The sequence below is a fragment of the Hyaena hyaena genome, unplaced genomic scaffold (assembly GCF_003009895.1).
Source record: "Hyaena hyaena isolate Hyena2069 unplaced genomic scaffold, ASM300989v1 scaffold_11, whole genome shotgun sequence".
NCBI classification, from domain to species: Eukaryota; Metazoa; Chordata; class Mammalia; order Carnivora; family Hyaenidae; genus Hyaena; species Hyaena hyaena.
The window spans coordinates 5,657,215-5,679,786 of record NW_024080643.1 but is presented as its reverse complement, the minus strand read 5'-3'; the positions used below and the strand labels follow the sequence as shown (position 1 = coordinate 5,679,786).

At 44.2% G+C, this 22,572-nt stretch overlaps 1 protein-coding gene across 1 annotated transcript in view; it reads left to right on the top strand.

The window, feature by feature from the left end:
- The first annotated feature begins 21,443 nt into the window (after window positions 1-21,443).
- Window positions 21,444-22,572, top strand: part of TNFRSF19 (TNF receptor superfamily member 19) — a 93,762-nt gene continuing 92,633 nt past the window's right edge. Inside the window, exon 1 of the mRNA XM_039255529.1 lies at window positions 21,444-21,869. The gene's annotated coding sequence lies outside the window, so the exon portion shown is untranslated. The remainder of the gene's footprint in view (window positions 21,870-22,572) is intronic.

Sequence of the window (22,572 nt, the reverse complement as noted above, 5' to 3'; positions counted from 1 at the left end):
AACAAGAAGAGAGAGAGAAAAGAGGGTCGTTCCCTTTCCCTTGCGGTTAAACAACATAAATGGTTGGAAGGATTCTTGCTTTTGCTTCTCTTTCCTGCTTCTTTCCTTTTCCTCCTCCTTCCTTCTTTCCTTTTTTCTTTTTTTATTCTTTTCTTTCCTTTTTCTTTTTTGTTGTGTGTTGCATTAACTCACCTAACTCCGAGATCACCATGGGGGTTAATGTTTAGCCAGGACCCGCTCCCTTCGCCCTTCGGTTGACCTCCACCCACGGTGCCCGGCCGCGTGCGCGCCTTGCCCACAGCGCCCCCCTGCGGCCAGAGCCAGCCTGCCCTCCGGCGGCCTCCGCCTGGCGGCGCGCATGCGTGAAAGGGTGAGGGGCCTGGACTCCGCAGGGAACGTGGGCGGCCCTGCTGGCGCCGCGCGAGAGCAGGTGCGTCTGGAGCAGGATCGGGAGCCCCGCAGCGCAGGCTGCAAAGGTTCGTGGGGCTCCTGCTTCGTCGGGTTTCTGGAAAACCCACCCGGCCCGTGCTGTGGAGACAAGGCGCGCCCGGACACACTCACGTTCTAGGATGAATAGTTGAGATTCCCCTTGAGACCAGTTAAGTCCACTCTGCCTCATCAGCCCCAGGATGAACGAGGGGAAGGAACCGAGCTTCCCCTGTTTGATGAGTGCCCCGGGCGGGGGGTGGGGGAGGGGGCCTGCCGCACCCACACGCAAGCGGGGAGGAAAGGGGCCTTCTGGCGCATGAACTTCCCGGGCTTCGGCCTCCGCGGTTGCCCGGACGGCCCTGGGGCCCGGATGGCAATCGGACCCCACGAAAGCGGCGCCCGTGTCTTGCAGGATGAAAACAGCAGCTCCAGGTACCTGGAGCAGCCACCGCGCACAGACTGCTCAGCTGCGGCGTTCCAGTGCGGAATCCGAACCCTGGTTCGGTCCACGCCGGAGCTCATTTACATGCTTTCTTCCCACTCCCTGTTTGCTCAGGATTACCTGGTACACATCTGTCACCAGATAGGAGCTTCTTTAAGGTCAAGGCTGTGTTTGATGCCCCGCTGGGTCTAACATAGTATTTTGCCTTTGCAATAATAATAATAATAAACATTTTTAACCGACTAAACTTCCCGTCATCTAGGCAAAACTTGTTCCTACGCATGGTTCCTAAGAAAATTTCTTACCACTTTTTTTTTTAAAGATGTTGCACCAGCTTCTAGTTGTTTGTTTATTTATTGATTTTAAAATGTTGATTCCAGGATAGTTAACATACAGTATTAGATTAGTTGCAGGTGTACAACGAATGTAAGCATTCAAGAATGCTATGCATTACTCAGTGCTCATCAGATAAGTGTGCTCTTAATCCCCTTCACCTATTTCACCCATCCCCCCACCTCCCCCTGGGAACCATCAGTTTGTTCTCTGTAGTTAAGAGTCTGCTTTTTGGTTTGTCTCACTTCTTTCTTCGTTGCTTCTTACGCCTGTAAAGCCGAGGACCGATTCCTTTTGGAAAACGTTCCAGGGATTGTGTATGACATTGCAGAGTAAACTAGCAGGAAGAAAACAATAGGTCCCTAACTTCGAAACATTTTGAACTGCGAATCTGTTAAAATTCCTATTGTAGAGGCCACCGTGGCATTGGTCCCTTAGCAGTTTCCCGCGGGAACATTTCTTTGGGAGATTTTCTGCATCTCACTCACAAACTTCAACAGCTACCTTGAGCAGCGATGTCTGCTGCAGAACGCTAGTCACGAAGAATTCTGGAAAATCTGGCCTCCGATGAAAGGTTTCCATTTTACTTGAGGTAGCCCAAAGGGGCTGGTTTTAATCTACAAAACTCTATTGTCTAGGTAAAAATTCCTTAGAGATCTCTGCTTGCCCTTGCATACTTTTCACGGTCATTAAGATGCTGGGCTGTGTTACTGCTTATAATGCAAAAATACAAATTTCAGGGCATATGAAATGCATTACTGCTTACAATGCAAAAATACAAATTTCAGGGTCTTGGAGAAGATAATATCCTCTTAATAATCCTTTTATTAATTCACACTGGATCAAACAAGCACGATTCTGAAAAACAATATCTTTTTTGGATGATGAAAAACAGAACTAGGTAGGATAGTGAAATTTTCACAGAAAACTGAGAAACATCACAAAAACAAAATAAATAGATCTGGAGAGCAATGCTCAAGAATTTATAGAGGAAAAAATAGATATAACCTATTACAAAATAGAGCATAACTTAGAAAAGAGAATACATGCTAGTCTACCCATTGAATGAGTAACAGAATCAAGGGAGTAACAGATAATTCCTAATAGAAACTAGTCATTTATTTATTCAACCACTCTTTCTTGGCCATCTTCTGTGTCAAACCCCACGTGAGGTGCTAAGGATGGCTGCTAGTTTATATAGGACATTGATCCAGTCCCTAAAGGAGCCCTGAGAGCAGACTGGCCCTAAGCCAAATTATGAAATCTACAATATAACACTGATGTTAGTTTTTCTTCTCTTCTTGTTGCAAACTTCTCCCTGCCCCTTTCCCGTTCTGCGGCTAATTTTCTAATTCAAGGCACCAGAATTAAAAACATTCTAGGAAATACATCTAGTCAGTGTGGTTACAGCTTCGTGGGAATTGAGGCCAATGTATCTATCCCCTCGCAGTGATATTTTTATTTTAAACCTTATCTATTTCAATTAAAATGTTTGACTTGCTCCAGGAAAGCCAATCAGGGGGAGGGGGAGCCAAATTCATCAGCAGAAGATGACCATAAAGAGCCCTTTCTGTAACCCCCCACCCCCCAGAAAAGCCACCCCATGTTTTATTATTATGAGAAACCAGCAGGGCTACCTTAAGCTTAAAATAACTTTAGCTATAGTCAAAAAGAAAATCTTGAGTTGGGTCAAATGCTTCAGGGATTTACGTCATGGAACAGTAAAGGAACATTCTCTCTGCAGTCTCCGAAGACTACAGTTGTACTGTTCGCAGTGATATTTGTTAACAGAAGTAAGTTGATATAGTTGAGAGGATGCAGAGCAAGGCACCAAAATGATCAAAGGAGTGACTTGTGCATTAAGATCAAAGAGCTGGCGGCGTGTAGACGGGCCAAGTAGCGATGGAGAGGGGTACCTGGGCACTTGATAAGCGTCTGCAAATATTTAAAAGGTGTTAACGCGAAAGAAGGCAAGTCCTTATTTTTTGTGCTTGGAGGTGAAGCCGTAGGGGTAAAACTAAAGAAAGAACAAAGTACCTAGAATATTGGGAAATATTCCCAAAAATAACGGTTGAGGTTTTTGCAAAATTAGACCATGTGAAGCATTAGATCCGCTATGTCTGTAGCAGAAATGAAGCCTGAATAACCCCCTTTGGGAATCATCAGATCTCACCCTATTTCCTACCTCTGTTGCCCATTATTTAATACTTACCAACTTACCTTCTTCTGTTGCCTAACGTCTTTCACATCCCTATAGGTCCCACCAGTGATATTATACCTACTTTTTGGCAGAGTATGATTTATGTAGCAAAATCAAATTGATGTATACAAATAGGAAAGCCTTTGAATAGTTGCCGTCACTGTGTGTGCTTCCTACAAGCATCTATGTCGAACAAACAATGCCGGCTTTAGAACGACAGAATAAACGAGCTTGAGGTCACCATTGTCATCGGAAAGGCTGGGTGACTTCTCCAAAATGCACAAGCCTGATGACCAAACGGGAGCTAAACCCAGGTCTTCGCCACAGTAGGTTCTGATTCCCATCATACGGCAATACCTTTATCTTAAAAAAAAAAAAAAAAAAAGCAACCCTCTCTGACTCCGTGTGACTATTTCAATTTAGTTGTCTTAAAGCTATGACTAGCAAATTTTAGGAATTTTTTTCCTTTGCCAGACTTCCAAATCCTCACATTTTTATTCTGGCTTTGAATAGATTCATTTAAAATCCCAAAATAGGTTCATAAACAGCACAGCTTTTATCCTAACAGGACAACGACCTTGGGGCCAGGTGTCACTGAAGGTCAACCTACCCGTTGTCTGACACTGTGAGATGCTTGAGCTCAGAGGGAAGGCCTTCTCCCTCACACGCCAATGCAGAGTCCCACTCACTGCAAATTCTCCGCTTGGATCAAGCTTCACACGGGGCCCACCAGAGTCTGAAGTAAGACCTCAAGCGGCCAAGAGCCAAGAGAGCATTCTTGCCATATAGTTCGTGACAACCTCACCAGATGAAAGCTGGGACTGTGTCATTTCTTTTTACCTAAAAACCTCCATAGTGAGCAGATGATTGTGTGCATGGGCTGCACCATCAGGTAACAAATAGGTGTCGCCACCCTGATTTCACTCTTCATTGACTGCCTGTTTGGTTCTCGGCTAGACTTGAGGGTTGAACGGATGCATGCAACGTGGGTCCTCCCTTCAGAGAGCACAGGGTCTACCATTAGACCAGCGGGAGCAGAAACCACCTTGTAAGACTGTGAGAAATGCTATGACACAGACCGCAGGTGTTGCAATGGGTCATTTGAGAGGGAGAGACGAGGGGCATCCATCCCTGGTGACGTTAGGGAAAGCTTCCCGAAGGAGTGGTCTATCTGATTATTAACCATGCTTCCTGTGTCATTTCTCTCTATGTGTACACAGATATATAATGTTCATATGGAGAATTTTTAATGGGTTTATAGCATAGATTGTTAAACTATTTGCTTTAAAAAAATTCAACAAGTAGCATAGATGTCCATCACTATATGTCCACATCATTTTTTCAAATGTTAGAGTGTGTATTTCCACCATTTACTTAACCCTTGCTCTGGTTTGAACAATTGGGTTGTTTCTGATTTTCACTAATTCCTAACATAATCTAGATCACAGCCTCCCCCTCATTTTGAAGGTGGCTGTCTGGCCCCTGGGGTGGGGGTGGACCCGGAAGGCGTCCGTTAGCCCCTGGAGTTGGGGTCCTCTGCTGGCTGGCATTCCCCTCCACCAGTGCGCCAAAGGCCATAGCTAATGGGCTGCACTCTTTCCAAAAATCAATACAACCTCACATCTTTTTCAGACCAAATACACATTGGCTTCCAAGAGCCCTGCAAGTAACACTTCCTCTGAAAGAATAAGTGAGCTAAGTATCCTAAGGTGTTTCAGCTCTGTGGGCAGGATGGGAGGAAATTGAGTGAGCTGGTGGTCAACAATTGCTCCTTTGTTCACCTAATTCCCTCTGTCGTTCCAGCTGAGATGGGAGAGGTGCCTCTGTTTAGTTCTTGAGAGGACATTCCAGGTGGATGGTCCCTAATTCCCTGCCCTCCCTCATCTCTCTGTCCCCTTGGGTTCTGATATTAAAGTCCTCCACTCACGGCCCCCACCCCTCAATCAGGAAAGTCGGCCCCCACTAGAGGGTAACGGAGAAGACCTCAACTAAAATTCAGCAGAGCCTCTCTGTAGGCTCCCATCTCTAGAGAGGTGGTCAAGCCCTTGAATGGACAGAAATGGGCATCTCTTGATGTCTCCGCAGCAGCGAAGCCGAAACCGATTAACCTCCTGACGTCCCTGAAGAAAACGTAATTTATCAGAAAACTGTGTGAGGAATTTATGATCACACCTATTTCTCCTATTTCCTTGACACTGACCCTATTCCTTACCAAATAATGACCTTGGCTGAACTATGTCAAAGTTGCATCAACCCCTCTCCTGGCTCGATTACTATTTCTAGTGCCTCCGCATTAACCAAGAATGCCTCTGTGTGAGTCATTCGGGCAAGTGGCACCGTGAGCAATAATTCCTTTTTTTCTGGTCTCCAAGTTTCTTCACTGAGTGCAGGGGGGAAACTATCATGTCACCTGCCACACAAATCATGCAGAGATGCGTACCCCTGTCAGTGGTCTTTGCACACACACGGGAGCATTCCCGGAACTAGAATAGATCAGTACAGCTGTGTCGCCAGGTACAAATTTACAAACCTTCCATCAGGGCACAATAAATATCCCTTTCCCTCTGCATCACCAGCTCTTCAAAGGTGAAGGAGGAATTGTAAGGATGAGACAAAACTAGGCAGGAGGGAGAGAAGGGTAGGGGGAGTCCGGGAGGTGCTGCTAGACAAAACAGCATTGAGAAGTCACAGGAAAGAGGAAGTTCCCAGGTATGAGAACTAAATTCATCCATCCATGCACCCCCTCATTTATTCCTTCAGTAAACGTTCTCTCGGTGCCTGCTATGTGCCAGCTTTGGGTTTCAGTGTGCTGGGTATATGCTAGGCATTAGGTATGCAGCACTAAACAAAATAGGATTTATGCTCCTGGAACCCAAAGTTCAGAGTTCCAAAGAAATTGCATGGAAGCTCACAGAAGGTCAGATGACACACCGTCTTATGAGGAAGTTTGGTCCCCATCCTATAGGCAGGGAAGTGACCTGATGCTAGGGATTGAATGTCTGTGTCCACCCCGCCCGCCATCTGTATGCTGAAACCCTAATCCCCAGTGCGATGGTATTTGGAGATAGACCTTTGAGGGGTAATTAAGTCATAAGGGTGGAGTCCTCATAATGGGATTTGTGCCCTTATTAGGAGAGACAAAAGAAAGCTTTCTTCTCTCTCTGTCTCTCTGGCTCCCTCCCCCCAAGCTGATCTTGTGAGGGCAGAGTGAGAGGGCAGCTGGCTACTGGCACCCTGATCTCAGACTTCCAGGCTCCAGAACAGTGAGAAATAAATGTTTGTTGTTAAGCCATCCAGGCTATGGTACTTTGTTACACAGCATGGCTGACTAAGGCACATAATCACAAGGGAGATTTTAGACCATTCATATTGAAGACAATAAGGAAAATAGATTCCAGGAAGCCTAGACTTCATGGCATGGTGAGGAGAAATGCTTGTCTTTCTTCTCTTGGGAAAGATGGGGAGCTAGCACACTAGGTGAAATTGGAGAATGTTCCCCAGTGTATAAACTTAGGCTTCACTGTTGCATGTCAAGAAACTATACCTTAAAAACAGTTATCCTAACAATATCAACATTGTAAGACAAACACGGGAAAACCCTTTAGTACGTAAGCTAAATATTTTGAAGGTGACTTAAGTGCTTGATATCGCTGTTGAAAACAAGGATACTCGGGGAGCCTGGGTGGCTCAATCGGTTGGGTGGCTGGCTTCGGCTCAGGTCATGAACTCACGGTTCATGGGTTCAAGCCCCATGTCGGGCTCTGTGCTGACAGCTCAGAGGCTGGAGCCTGTCTTCAGATTCTGTGTCTCCCTCTCTCTCTGCCCCTCCCCTGCTCATGCTGTCTCTCTCCTTCTCTCTCAAAATATAAATAAAACATTAAAAAAAAAAAAAGAAAGAAAACAAGGATACTCTAATTCAGAGAAGAGAGCCTTTCCTTATCAATACACAAACTCTGGAACTCCGGAAGAAAGAAAATACCAAATTGTTTCTTTGTGCGTTGATGCACAGCGGTAAATACCAGGGAAGGGGGTAGAAAAATGAAATTAGAAATGAGGATAAAAGGGAAAATATGTAAAATAAAATGAAGTAAAATGCAGTGCAATAAAACAAATAGAGTAAGATAAATTAATGCATCAGAAGAGTCTCCACACAGATAATAGTTGGCCACAAGCTAAGAGTAATTGATTTGATCGATCATGTTATGTGCGTGTACAAACACAGATAAGTTTAAATGCAAGTAGCAGATTTGCCAACAATATTTGTAACATATATAATACATAAATTACTATTTATAAGAATCATTGTTTCAAACCAATCAAAACATGTTAAATAATAGAAAAAGACAGCAAGCCACAATAGTGGAACTACAATGACCAATAAGTTTGTGAAAAACTGCCAATCTTCACTTATACTCAAATAAGGAATGAAAATTGAGGAGGGCACTTGTTGGAAGGAGCACTGGGTGTTGTATGGAAGCAATGAGTCATGGGAACCTACCCCTGAAGCCCCGAGCACGCTTTCCACGCTGTAAGTTAGCCAATTTGACAATAAATTATATTTTTAAAAAAAAAACAGTGAGATAATATTTTTCACCTAATTGACCACAAAAAGGGAAATGCTGATCAAATTCAATGTGAAGCAAAGCAAAAGATGGAAACAGCAGTTCATTTTCATATACTCCTGACAATAATGTTAATTAGTATGACCTTTTGGAGAGTCCTGTGGCATTACCGTAAGACTATAAATGCATATCACTTGATCTAACAATATTCTAAAAATCTTTCCTATGGAAATATAGGCACACTCTGGCAAAGATATTAACGATGGTATCATGTACAATAACAAAATAATTGGAAATAGCCTAATACCACATAAAATGGGAACGTCATGCTAGCATTTTGATATTCTTTTTTTTTTAATTTTTTTTTAATGTTTTATTTATTTCTAGGAGAGAGAGAGAGAGACAGCGTGAGCAGGGGAGGGTCAGAGAGAGAGGGAGTCACAGACTGAAACAGGCTCCAGGCTCTGAGCTGGCAGTCAGCACAGAGCCCGACTCGGGGCTTGAACCCACGAACCGTGAGATCATGACCTAAGCGAAAGTGGGACGCTTAACCGACTAAGCCACCCAGGCGCCCCTAGCATTTTGATATTCTTAGTGCAAACGTAAGTTTTAAAGCAATACAGCAGACGGAGTGCCTGGGTGGCTCTGTAGGTTAAGTGTCTGACTCTCCATTTCGGCTCAGGTCAAGGCCTCACGGTTTGCGAGATGGAGCCGCGCATCAGGCTCTGCACTAATAGCGGATTCTCTCTGCCTCTCCTCCACTCATGCTCTCTCTCAAAATAAATAAATAAAACATTATAAATATAGCAGAATATAGCACGGCCACCTTTTTGTGTGTATGTGGTATGTACACGTGGTGTAGGGTGTGAGGTTTATGCGTAGAGGGTGGTGTGTGCATTCACCGTGCAATGTGTGTGTGTGACACATGCAGCGTGTGTGGTCTGTGGCATATGCATAAGAGTGCACAGTGTGTGTGTGTGTGATGTGTGGGTGTGGGTGTGTGGTGTGTGGGTGGTGTACGGGGTTTGTGCCTGCTGTGGTGTGTGGAGTTTGGGGAAGGCTGGTGTATGTCTGCTGCTCCTGATGTGTGTGCATGATGTGATGTGTATGTGAATGTGAGGCGTATATGGTGTGTGTGTGTGTATGCACAGTGTGTATGGTATGTGTGCACAGTGCACGGTGTATGTGTGCACGCATGTGGTGTATGCATAGTGCGTATGGTATGTGTACACGGTGCACAGTGTGTGTGTGTGTGTGTGTGTGTGTGTGGTGTACGCACAGTGCGTATGGTATGTGTGCACGGGGTGTGTGTGTGTGTGGTGTATGCACAGTGAGTATGGTATGTGTGCACGGTGTGTGTGTGTGTGTGTGTGTGTGTGTGTATGCACAGTGCATATGGTATGTCTGCACGGTGTGTGTGTGTGTGTGTGTGTGGTGTGTATGCACAGTGCGTATGGTATATGTGCATGGGGTATATGTGTGTGTGTGGTGTATACACAGTGCATATGGTATGTGTGCACGGTGCACGGTGTGTGTGTGTGTGGTGTACGCACAGTGCATATGGTATGTGTGCACGTGGTGTGTGTGTATGTGTGTGGTGTACGCACAGTGCATATGGTATGTATGCACGGGGTGTGTGTGTGTGTGTGTGTGGTGTATGCACGGTGCATATGGTATGTGTGCACGGGGTGTGTGTGTGTGTGTGTGGTGTACGCACAGTGCATATGGTATGTGTGCACGGTGCACGGTGTGTGTGAGCGTGCACGGGAGGCATGTGTGGGGCCCGTGCGATGGGTTTGGGCGGGAAGTGAGGAGGGAAGCAGGTGGTGTTCGCTGCACACGTCTCTGTGTCCTCCGAGCTCGTGTGACAGACCCCTGTCCCGATGTTCGGATCTCTGAGCCCTGTTTCTCTTTCCACGCTAGACCTGCAGAGAGGAAGTGGTGCAATATCTATTCAGACTCTAACACAAGCGCCCTTTTTTCTGAGGAGCCTCATCTGAGGACAGGGTCTCAGTTTACCATCCCCCCCAGTGTCAGAGACCTTCCCAACACAGGGACCGATTGTCAGAGGCATGTTTCATAACGGGCTGCGCGCAGATACGATTGTGAGATAAAGCAGCCGCAATGCATTTCCTGGATTAAATATCACACCGAGGCGCTACTTATGGTCCCAACCAGAAGGTTAAATAAACAGGAGACGAGAACACCCTTGGCAGAGAGCAGCACGTTCACCGCCTTCTCCGGCTGCGATCTGCCGGTGGTGACGACGGCCGCCGCTCTGCAAGGCAGCGCGTGGGGGCCTCAGGTCAGAAGGGTGTCTGTCTACAGGTCGGTTCCACGAGCTGTTGACTGCGGTGACTTCTGAGAGCAGCACAAGACTTTCACTTCTTGCTTTAAGTACCTAAAACCACATATTTAAAAAAAGAGAGAGAGAGAGAGAATAAGATAGAATTATGGGTGATAAGTGATTTTTTTACTCTGTTTTTCTTTATCCAATTTTCTATAAGGAATATATGCTGTTTTTGTGATCAGAAAAAAATTAAAAAATCCCCGTGCTTGAAATTTAACACTTTTTCAGAGGCGGACACGTAAGCCTCCTGTGGGGGATTCCTGTGGCCCGAGAAGCCTAGATTAACTTACAGAGGCTGTTAACACTGAGGTTGGCAGGGCGCCTACTTGTGAAAACAAAAACAGCATTTTAGAGAGATACTTAATGAACAGAAAACAATAGAAATCGTGTGATCTTGTAAAAGAGCAGAGCTTCAGAGGCCTATGCTCTTGAGGTTGATTTTAGCCTCGGACCTTGGAAAGTGACATATGTCTTGGGCCCCTCTGTCCGCAGCCCGTGGACTGTGCAGAAGCTCCCAGGCTGGAGGGAGATGGTTGACTCGGAGTTCCTGTTAGTGACTCTGCAAAATGCATATGAAAGCAGAGTTCCGCCATGTTGACCCCAAAGGAGCTGTCAGATCACCACGGAAACCTTTGAGGGAGGGCTGGACCCTTCCCTGTCTCTGATTAAAGCGTCTCCCGCCAAGTCCCATGTGCACGTAGCCCCAGAGTCCCTCACTTGTGGCCGCTCTCCTGACTTTTTGCCACTTGGATTCTGCCACCTTTCAGAGGCCGAGGTCCTCACTTTTGACCCATGTCGTGTGTAGCGCACCAAGACCGCGCCCTGAATCTCAGCACAAGAGTTCTTGTTCCTTCCCAGTACCTCGAGTTTCCGCCCCTCTCTGTAGAAGCCCGCACCACACCGGGAGGGCAGAATCCCCAAACGCTGCCTCCTCCCCCGCCCCTCTGTGTGTTCCCAGTTGTGGCTCCCTGTCTGCATGGGGACTCTTTCTCCCCACCATACCCTCGGCTTGTGCCCTTGGGAAAGACCAAACACGGGTCTCTGTTTTGGGGGGGTCTCTGCCCCTCTGAGACTGAAGGAATCACTCCCTGTCTAGCTGTACCCGTGTATGAAAGTCCTACGAGTCACTGAACTTTATACACACTTCACTTCTTATCTTGAGAGAATCTTCCTTAGAATCTTAAACATTCGGGCACCTGGGTGGCTTAGTCGGTTAAGCGTCCGACTTTCGCTCAGGTCATGATCTCGCGGTTCGTGGGTTCGGGCCCTGCGTCGGGCTCTGTGCTGACTGCCAGCTCGGAGCCTGGAGCCTGTTTCAGTCTGTGTCTCCCTCTCTCTCTGACCCTCCCCTGCTCACGCTGTCTCTCTCTCTCTCCTAGAAATAAAGCATTAAAAAAAATTAAAAAAAAAAAAGAACCTTAAACATTCATCTAAAGAATGGTGCATCCTTAACCTTGAATTCTTACATGAACAGGATTGAAGAACTACCACGGTACACTGAAATGGTTGGTCGTATAGTACTGAAATGTCACAGCGGCAATTTCTAAAAATCAAACTTATCCTCTTTCAAATTCGAGAAAGCAAGTTGCTTACCCAAATGCAAAATATCTTTTGCCTTCACAATGAGAAATGCTTTTAAAAAGAGGAATACAGTGCTTTTCTCTTCTAAAGAGGACCAACTTTGTCTCACTTGTTACAGTCAGAAATAACACATCTCTTTTTCAGCAATGCTTTAAATAGTTAAGAGTTGACATGGGTTCCATACCTACTACATGACAGTATTATTCTAATGTTGACAAGAACTAAGGAGCGGTGTTCTTACTATTCTTGTTTTAGAGATAAGGAATTTGAAGTTCAAAATGACGTGTTCATCCTCAGAAGTTTGTCGAAGGACTGGACCTCAAACCAAGAGAGCCTCGTGCAAGAGACCATCCACCAAAGTTGTATGGTTCTAACGAGGACGTTAAAAAGTGGAAAAGTTGGGGTGCCCGTGTGGCTCAGTTGATTAAGCGTCCGACTTCAGCTCAGGTCATGATCTCACGGTTCATAGTTTCGAGCCCCACATCGGGCTGACACCCAGCTCAGAGCCTAGAGCCTGCTTCAGATTCTGTGTCTCCCTCTCTCTCTGACCCTCCCCCTGCTCACACTCTCTCTCTCAGAAATAAATTTTTAAAAACATAAAAAAAAAGTGGAACTTGTCTAGAATAGTTTCCTTTTCCAAACTCTTTACATCTACTTCCAACAATGTATGTATCTCTTACTTGCCTTCAATAATCTATGAAACTAGAAAAAAAAATACTGAACTCTGAGACTCATATAATCCATAGGTGTTGACCTTGAATAATGTGAGATAAGCTCCATAATGTAGTCTGTTTTTATAAATCATTAATAGCAACTATGCCATGGTATATGCTTTATAAAAAGCTTTACATGCTTTATAAAACAAAAGATGAAGTAATTCATACCCAACTCATTTTAGGAGGCTGGCATTACCCTGTACCCAAACCAAACACCAAAGACATTACAAGAAAAGAAAACTAAAAATCACTATCCATCCTGAACATATCAGCCATTTTTTGGCTGATCAACAAATCAAATCCAGCAATATAAATAAAGAGCTCAGAAATCACAGTCAAATCCCAAGAATGCAAGACTAACCCAACATTTAAAAATCAGTGTGATTCCCTATATAAACAAACTGAAAAAAAAACCATATGATCACCTCAATAGATACAGAAAAGTCATATCTTACAAGTCACCATCCATTAATGAGAAAAACTCTCAGAAAATTAAGGATAGAGAGGGCTTTCCCCCAATAGATAAGCATGTGCAAAAAAACAAAAAACAAAAAACAAAAAACAAAATCCTACAGCTACCATTATACCTAATGGTGAAAACTGAATGCTTTTTCTCTGAGATCAGGACAAAAGCAGGGATGTCTTCTCTTATTACTCTGATTTAACATCTAATGAAAGTCCTAGCTAATGCAATAAGACAAGAAAAAGAAATAGAAGACATACAGATTGGAGAAATAATGAAACAATCTCAATTTGTAGATAGCATTGTTCGTGTAGAACATCTGAAAAAGCTTTTAAAAATCCTAGAACTAGTAAATTAATCTAGCATGGTAACAGGATAAAAAGTCAGTATGCAAAAATCAATTGTATTTCTGTAGATTAGTAATGAACAATTGAAATTCAAAATTAAGAAAACAACATAATATACAACAACCCCAAGCAATTAAATACCTAGGTGTAAGTTTAGCAAAATATGCGAAGAATATTTATAGCAATAGATCTAAAACTCTAATCAAAGAAAACAGAGAGAGAGGTCATATTCATGTACTGAAAACTTGTCAATTGTAAGACCCACACAGTATTAATTAAAACCCCTGAGAGTTTTTTGAAATAGATTTCACCACACTTCTGCTAACATTTGTATGAAAATTCCAAAGAACTAGAATAGGCAAAAATAAATAAATAAATAAAAACACTGGAAACAAAAAGTTGGGGATTTATACTATTTGATTTCAAGACTTATTATAAAGTTACAGCAGATAAATAGTGTGGTATTGGCAAATTATAAAGACATGGGTCAATAGAAGAGAAAGGAGTGCAGAAATAGACTCACACAAAATATAGTCAACCGGGGTGTTTTTTGTTTTTTTACAAAGGTACAAAGGTGGGGTGCCTGGGTGGTGCAGTCGGTTAAGCATTCGACTCTTGATCTCAATTCAGGTCATGACCGTGTGGTTTGTGAGTTTAAGCCCCACATCAGGCTGTGCACTGACAATACCAAGACTGCTTGAGATTCTGTTTCCCTCATTTTTTTTCTGATACAAGATCCTTTTCCTTTTTTTAGATGTATTTTTTAATTGACATCCAAGTTAGTTAGCATATGGTGCACAATGATTTCAGGAGTAGATTCCTTACTGCCCCTCACCCACGTAGCCCATCCCCCCTCCCACACCCCCTCCAGCAACCCTCTGTTTGTTCTCCGTATTTAAGAGTCTCTTATGTTTTGTCCCCTCCCTGTGTTTATATTCATTTTGCTTCCCTTCCCTTATGTTCATCTGCTTTGTATCTTAAATTCCTCATATGAGTGAATTCATATGATATGACTAATTTCGCTCAGCATGATACCCTCTAGTTCTATCCATGTAGTTGCAAATGGCGAGATTTCATTTGTTTTGATTGCCGAGTAATATTCCCTTGTATATACATACCACATCTTCTTTATCCATTCGTCTGTTGATGGACATTTGGGCTCTATCCATACTTTAGCTATTGTCAATAGCTCTGCTATAAACATTGTGGTGCATGAGCCCCTTCGAAACAGCATACCTGTGTCCCTTGGATAAATATCTAGTAGTCCAATTGCTGGGTCATAGGGTAGCTTACTTTTAATTTTTTGAAGAACTTCCATATTGTTTTCCAGAGCAGCTGCAATAGTTTGCATTTCCCCCAGCCGTGCAAAAGGGTTCCTCTTTCTCCCCAACCCGCCAACATCTGTTGTTTCCTGGGTTAATTTTTTAGTCATTCTGACAGGTGGGAGGTAGTATCTCACTGTGGTTTTGATTTGTGTGTCTCTGATGATGAGTGATGTTGAGCATCTTTCCTTGTGTCTCTTGGCCATCTGGATGTCTTCTTTGGAGAAGTGTCTATTCATGTCTTGTGCCATGCACTACTAGGTATTTATCCAAAAGGATACAAAAATGTTGATTCAAAGGGGCACATGCTTAATGTTTACAACAGCGCTATCCACAATAGCCAAAGTATGAAAAGAGTCCAAATGTCCATCTACTGATGAATGGATAAAGACGATGTGGGGTGTGTGTGTGTGTGTATACATATATATAAATACAATGGAGTACCACTTGGTGATCAAAAAGCATGAAATCTTGCCATTTGCAACAGCGTGGATGGAACTAGCGTGTATTATGCTAAATAAAATAAGTCAGGCAAAGAAAGAAATATCATATGATCTCACTCATATGTGGAATTTAAGGAACAAGACAGATGAACCTAGGGGAAGGGAAGGAAAATGTAAGATAAAAACAGAGAGGGAAGCAAACCATAAGAGGCTATTAAATACAGAGAACAAACTGAGGGTTGTCGGAGGGGAGGTGGGAGGGGAGGATGGGCATTGGGGGGATGGGCATTGAGGAGGGGGCTTGTTGAGATGAGCGCTGGGTGTCGTATGTAAGTGATGAATCACTGGATTCCACTCCTGACACCAGTACTACACGCTACGTTAACTAACTTGAATTTAAGTAAACCAATTTTTTTTAAATCCCAAAGAATAAAAAGTATAAAATATGCAAACGATGTGTAGGCACTTCACCAGAAGATATACTGATAGCAAGTAAGGATACAAAAGGTGTTCACCATCATATGTCACCAGGTAATCGCAAATTGAAATAATGAGATACCACTACACATTATGCAAAAATCCAAACCCCTGACAACACGTGACAAGGATGCAGAGCAACAGAACCCCGTACTCACTGTGTGTACGAATGCAAAATGGTGCAAGTGGAAGATGGGCAATTTCTTTAAAAGCTTACCAAAATCTTACCATACAATCCAGGAGTTTTTTGGGCAGTGAAGCTCTTCCGTATGATACTGTAAGGGTATATACATGACATTATGCATTTGGTAAAATCCACAGAATGGTACAACATAGACAATGTACTTCCATATAACCTGAGGATTTCAGTTAATGATAATGTATCAATATTGACTCATTAATTACAAGTATATCACACAAATGTAAGATGCAAATAATGGGGGGGAGCCGTGCACAAAGCTTAGGGGTTCTATGGGAAATCTCTGGATTAACTACTTGATTTTTCTGTCAACCTTAAACTATTTCATAAAATGAAGTCTATGTGTATAATAAAAGTTAAGCACTGGCAGCAGGAAATTGCAAATTAACACTGTCATGAGGCACCGATGGGCTCCAGTTGAATGGCTACAATTATAAAGACCAACAATATCGAGTGTTACCAAGGATGAAGAGCAAACGGAAATTTTCTACCTTGTTGACAAGATGTAAAATGATATAACCACTTGGGAAAGTGGTTGGGCAATTTTTTTTTAAGTTTATTTATTTATTTTGAAAGAGAGTGAGAGAGAGAGAGCGTGAGCGTGTGCGGGCATGTGTGTCTGCACAAGCGGGGGAAGGGCAGAGAGAGAAGGACAGAGGGAGAATCCCAAGAGTCTGTGCTATCAGCACAGAGCTCGATGTGGGGCTCAATCCCACAAACCCGAGTGATCACGATCTTAGCTTAAATCAAGAGTCAGATGCTTAGATGACTGAGCCATGGGGGGGGGGGGCGGGGTGGATGGCAGTTTCTTATAAAGTTAAATATACGCCCTATAAGCCAGAATTTCTACTTCTAGGTGTTTGCCTAAGAGAAATAAAAATTTATACCCACTCAAAGACTTGTACACAAGTGTTCACAGCAGCTCTATATATAATAGCCAACTTTTGTGCTTTAATTCCGGTCTTTAATCACTTTCAGCAGTATTCTGCTTCACTCATTAGTACCCCTGAACTGATATTTTGCAGAAGAAAGAAACTTCCCGCCCACCGGGGAGGAAGCAGTCCAGCCAGAGTAGGGGGGTGTCCACAGGAGCTGAGAGAGATTTTTAGGAAGCGGATTGGAAGCTTTCTGATGAGAATACAAGCCACCTGAAGTGTTGGGCGGGCTCTGTCTTCATTCCCAGGAGTGATGTAATGAAGTACCCATTGTAGACGGGGTAGCTTCAACAACAGGCATCCACTGTCGTACCCCTGGAGACAAGAGATGCTGACACTGTTGGTCCCTTCTGAAGGTTCTCTCTGGAGGGACCATCTGCTCCAGGCCTCTCTCCTTGGCTTATACATCGTCAGCTTCTCCCTGGGTCTATCCGTGTCATGTTCCGTCTGTGTGTCTGTGACCATATTTCAGCCTTTAGGAGGAAACCGGTCATCTGAGATTAGAGCCCACCCTAATGACCTTGTTTTAAGTTGCTTAAACCCTATGTCCAAGTGACGTCACATTCCGAGTTCCTGGGCGTTAGGGTTCCAACCTATGAGTCTTGGGCTACAACCCAACCTATAATAGGCTTGAAACATTTCTTTTTAAGGTCATGTAGAAGGTGTAAGCTAAGGTAAGGTGAGGTGAGGTGAGGTGAGGTAAGGTAAGGTGAGGTAAGGTAAGAGTGATCCCTGGCCTCTGAAGGACTTGCGAACACCCGAATTACCTCGGACTCAGATTAGCCAGCGCCAGGACGGTGTGATGCTCTGCCCTGTTCCTTCCAAAGATTGAGCCCAACTCCAATTTGACTTTGCTCTCCCAAGCAAGCATCGGTGTTTCACTATCATTCTTTAACCGTCACAGAGAAGAAGAAAAAGGAAACTTAGCTTCTTGGCTGAGAGGTTTTTCTGCTTGATTCTCACTTTTGCTCAATCTTAAAATTCCTGGTAAAATACACATAACATTAAGTTTACCATCTTAACCACTTTTCAGTGGACACTTCAGTGGTACAAAACACGTTCATATTTTTGTGCCGCCATCACCACCATCTCTGGATCTCTTTTCATCTTGCGATACTGAATATCGGTCCCCAGTAAACAATAACTTCTAATGGCCCCCTCCCCTAAACCCCTGGTAACCAATATTTTTTGTTTTAATCTCCCCTTTCCCCCCACACCCCAGCTTCTGGTAACCACCATGCTATGCTCTGTTACTCTGAGTTCAGTGGGGCTTCTTGTTTTTGTTTTAAGATTCCACGTATAAGTGAGACCATGCAGTATCTGTATTGCTCTGTATGGCTTATTTCACTGATGGGACCTCCTCCAGGTTTATCCATGCTGTCAAAAATGTTAGTTTTTCCTTCCTTTTTAAGTCTGAATAGTACCCCATCGTGTAGATATACCACATTTTCTTTATCCACGCATCTATCAATAGACATTTAGCTTATTTCTCTCTCTCGGCTGTAGTGAATAATGCTGCAATGGACAGGGGAATACAGAGCTGTTCACTCTTCGATTTCATTTCCTTTGGGTAGACCCTCGAGTTGGACTGCTTGATCTGCTTTACAGAAGCTCATTGTCTCAACAACACTGAGGACGTAGCTGCTGTCATCTTCTTGCAGTGGAGGAAAAAGCAGCTTTGTGTCTCGCCCACATTGTCCAAGCTGTCATTAAGTTACAGATAAAGAAAAAAAAAAAAAAAGACGGACTCCAGCACCATGCTCCTCTCACAGCATCGAGCTACTCCGCATACACGTAGAGCAAGTCAATGACACAAGCCCTGAAATTATTTATCCCAATGTGCGCACCTATGGCTAGTTTAGTTGGTACATAATCCACGATGTAGGGAAACAAAAGGTTGGGGAATGATGGCGTTAAAAAAGAGGCCCAGGTAAGTCCAAGAACGTTGAGACTTATTGGGGAAAATATGTGTCCCGGAGGCTGTACCTCAGTTGTAGGAATGTATGCGATTCTCCTGTCACAGCAGAGAAACCAAGGGGCGTGTTGCAGCTGTTGGGAAGAAAACAGCCCTGGGCAGCCACGGAGGGGCACGGGAGGCATGCACTCCAGAACCTCGGGAAGCCCCTCCATCCATTGACATGACAAGGGGAAGCTTCGTCCATTTTCATCGCCGTGAAATGTAGCGCGACGCTCCTCACCCGGATCCGATGGCGGCCCCTCACCCTTATGCCGCCGGGTGGCTCAGACGCAATGGGGCCAAGGGCAACAAAAGCCATTTACAAGGGACGGTGGCGCTAGGAGTCATCGATAAGATGTTCGAACCTAGTGTCGTTGCAACAGGTAATGAAGTAGAGTGTGGTGACATATTTCGTATCACCGTGGCGCCAGATTTAATGTCACTAATCTAAGCTTCTTGGAGGGAAAGAGAAAGGCTTTGCGGTAGCTCCCCTTCAGGGTGCTGTTCAGAAACAACAAAGGCCCAGGCCACATCTCCACAAAGAAGGGAGCTCCGTGGGCCCGAAGCACAGTGCTAATGAGCCCGGGGTCAAGAGGTCACTCTTCATTCCTGAAGGGCCTTTAGCCTCACTCTGCTCCTGGCGACAGATGGGGCCCTAACCTCACTCCCCTTTCGTCTCGCACATTGGGGGGGGAGGGGGAGAGTCTCGGCCACAGGAGGGCCAATTCATAATAATGTTCAGTGACTCGGAGAATAAACCCTCCCGTGGAAGATGATATTGCATCGCTAGGCGTATCGTGAACACCAAATCTTCCCCGAGGAGCTTCGTGTAGATGGAGTCATTTGACTGGTTTTCAGGTGAGTCCCTGCTTTCAAACGCCTCCTGTAAACTCCCGGTGAACTTGTAAGGGTCCTCACCCAGTCCCTCCCCTATTTCTGTTGATGTTGAACTCTGGCAAGAAACTAGGGGCACCTGCTGGTGCTGAGAACCGTACAGAGCGCCCTCCTGTGTCCTCCTGTGTCAGATTCTAGGGAGACCCTCTTCTGGGGTGCGGTGTGATCGGCTAGGGATTTCAGGCCAGTTGCGGGGGTGGGGGCCCCCAAGAAGAAACGGGCACACGCCCGCTCGGAAATAGTTTGTCTTTTTAAATATTTTCATCGAGCTCATTTTAGCGTCACCAGAAAGGTTATGTGGAGTCTGGGTATCACGGATTTTTTTCCTGCTCTGCTTTTAAGAAATCATAAAGAATTTCACCTGCGCTTCAAACACCGTCTGGGCTCTGTGCCTCTTTGAGAAATGATGTAGGCGGTAGAAGAATTATAGAAGTGTTGAAAAATAGACGGGACTATTTAAATGTTATTTATACTGAGCTCATTCGCTGTTCAGACCAATATTTTGCTATTAAAATTTGCTCGAGATTCCCAGAACCCATTCTCAAGTACACTTTCAGGAAAAAGTAGATGAGACAAATTAGGGAGGGAAGTTATGTAAAGAAAGATTAAACTACTGTGTCCTCGGTTTGGCAAAAACATTTTCAACCCGCCTTCTAAAAGGTGGCAAGTTTCTATCCCTTAGGAGATAGAAAACTTTCCTTCATTCCGTGGAAAGAGTGGCCTGGATTCAGAAACGCACTGTACCCTGGATTGTAATGAAGATGGAATTTCTGATTATCTTCTAGTCTGATAAATACTAAAAACACAATCTTACTCAATCTTATTGTATTGAATCCGCCAGTTGTGATGAACCAATAGTAAGAAGGTTCTAAACAGCGTGCAATGGGTTTCTTTTTAAATCATGGAGAATTAGACTCACGTGGTGATTTTGTGTGAGGGATGAGTACAAACTATGGATTTAGGAGAAACCGTCCCAAAGGCAGAGAGCTTTGGGGTGAGCACAGGGCAAGAGCTTTCCTCCACCTAATCCTTCTCTTTTGCGAATTTTAAGAACGCTCAACAGGTGTTCCCAAATTGTACCTACCTAACAACTACGCGTCGTTTTAAAATATAATTTTCAGAATCCCCGATGAAGATCAGGGGTAAATCCCTGCCCACAGGTGGCACATATTTATTTAGCCACTGATTAATTGCTGGTTATCCGCCGAGCAATTAATTGAACCACCCCTGTGTCGTTGGTGTTCAACGTCTAATAATTTAAGTTTCCAGGAAAACTTAACTTGCTTTAAATCCTTAACGATGCGTCACACTTAAGACAAAGACACACTTGTGAAATGTTACCCTCTCCATGCAGCAGGGCCCCTGGCTGTTTTCTGGAAGGGTCTTACAGCGACATTTAACTGCTGAGTATTTGACACCCAGCCTTTGTGAAAAATGGTGATTCTTATCAACGAAGAGGCAATTAAATGCAGTCATTTGGAACCCAGATGGATGGCGGATCTTATCACGCTCCGGCAATCGCTGTCTTTTCCAACTGGGAAGCAGATAACAGAAACTGTGCTGCGTGAGGCACAATAGCCTAGCGTGATTAGAAACCAGGCGGACTGGGGCTTCTCTGGAGTTGTACTCCCCCACAGGCTGAATTATAGCTCTCCTACCAGTCCCACGGCGCTGAATGATGTCATGGGATTTGCAGTTCAGCGAGATGAAAGGGATAAAGCAGAACCCGCTGGCACTAGGCAAAGCCTCCAACACACAATCCACAACACAGCTTGGGAACCGAGAAAGCGACGAATCCAGCCACTCAGCCCAAGCCTGGGAGAGCCACCGGTGTTGCAAAGGGGAAGGGGAAAAAAAAGGAGAGAGAGAGAGAGGAAAACAACGTGATCCGTGTTAAACAAAAGAATTTGCGGACTTTGAGGCGGGAGGGCGACTACCTGCCGAAAGGGAAACTTTGCTGATATTCGTGCATATGTATAAACTTAGCCCTGCCTTTGATGTTCTCCAACTGATCACGGATCAGATTACGGCATTTCATCTCCCTGCTCGTCTGCCTTTGATCTGCATGGTTAATTTTATTTTCCTGGATTTGAAGTTTCGTCTGGGCTTGTGCTGACATACATTTTTGGGAAGGGAGAAGCATTTGGCACAGAAATGCTGCCAAGGAGAAACTAAGTTGCCGAAAGGGTGAGCCCTGGAAACAGTTCAGCACGTTGCAGGTACAGAATTTCATGTTTTCTCGTAGGTTTCACTTCGCTTTTCCTGTGTGTGCTAAGGGGACGGCGGCTTTCATCAGTTGAAAGCAGGCATTTCTGCTCTTGAACGCTACACTATGTTTCAGGGGTGTTTTGGAGTAAACACGGTTCTCAGTGCCAGTTTAATAGTTGATACAAAAGAGTTTGCAGCGTGTCATGCCGATTGTACTTGGAAATGAGTTGTTCCAACAGAAGAAAACAGAGCGCTAACTTTAGCATACAAACCGCCTTCAGAGCCTGAGATCTGCAAGCTATAATTGCTCTAAGTATTTACAGGTTACTTTATTTAGTAAACAGGCTGGGGAACTTTACTGGATGCCAAGGCTTTCCTTCTTTTCTTGTATAAAAAGAGTATAGTGCATGTGTGGCAATATTGTGCCTTAGTTTATTTATTCTCTCACCTCCAAGATGTAAACCCATCAAATACATTTCCTTATGCAGTTTGCATCCTCCAGGGAATCACTGAAAAGGCATTCAAGTATGATTAAAGCCTTTATGTGTAAAACTGAAGCATTTTAAACCAGAGAGGGGAGAGTTGTGCCAAGTGTTGTTAAAAAAAATTCTCTGGTGATTTTCTGTAATCTTTGGAAAGAGCACAAGCCTTATTTACAGAAACATTCCCGCAGTTAGTATTCCTAAATTAACATTTACTTTGAATTTATAGTGA